The sequence below is a fragment of the Pundamilia nyererei genome, unplaced genomic scaffold (assembly GCF_000239375.1).
Source record: "Pundamilia nyererei isolate P.nyererei 1_Seehausen unplaced genomic scaffold, PunNye1.0 scaffold00039, whole genome shotgun sequence".
NCBI classification, from domain to species: Eukaryota; Metazoa; Chordata; class Actinopteri; order Cichliformes; family Cichlidae; genus Pundamilia; species Pundamilia nyererei.
Genome location: NW_005187440.1, coordinates 2,699,808 through 2,700,495, shown reverse-complemented (window position 1 = coordinate 2,700,495; position 688 = coordinate 2,699,808). Strand labels below are relative to the sequence as shown.

The following is a 688-nucleotide window of genomic DNA, read 5'->3' as shown; positions in this document are numbered from 1 at the left end:
CCAGTAAAACAGTTTTATGTCTCCTGAGGTCTTTTCATTGTTTTATTGTTTCTTTTGCTAAAGAAAAATATCCCTGCCATTCCTCATTGTTAGCTAATCATGAATCCATCACTGGATCACACCCAATTGCTAGCACAATAATCATGTTTAAGGTTGTGAGCTGGTGTCTGATTTGTGTTTTCGTTAAATTAAGGCATCATCTGCACAAATGAACCACTTCATCAGAAAACAGAAAACTAAGTGTCTGTCATGGTCCTGAGTCTGTGTTTCCTTATGCTTTTGTTCATTCCGAGTATGTATTCTGCTGTGATTTTGCCATTTGTTAGGTTTCTGTTCTTTACCTGCCTGCTCCCACTTCTGTGTTCCCTCTGTCTGTCCTCGGTGTTATTGTGTCTACTTATGAGTCCGCCTGTCAAGTTCAGTGCCCTGTCTGGTTCTCTGTCTGTTAGTTTCCTGTTTTATTCTGAAAGTTCATGTTTCATGTCAGTGTGTTCAGTTTTACCTCTCCCCTGTCTCGTTAGCCTAATTTCTCCCAGCTGTGTCTCCCTCCTGTGGCCCATTCCCTGATTACTCCCCGTGTATTTAAGCCCTGTGTTTTCCTGTGCTCTCTGTTGCGTCGTCTGTTTAACGCCTTGTCCGTCTGCATAATTCTGTGTAACCTGGTGTTCAGTCTGCGTCTCTCCGCCAT

General features: G+C 42.9%; 1 pseudogene; it reads right to left on the bottom strand.

Moving 5' to 3' along the window:
* The window catches only part of LOC102196436 (39S ribosomal protein L49, mitochondrial pseudogene), a 20,662-nt pseudogene extending 19,974 nt beyond the window's left edge, over positions 1–688 (bottom strand).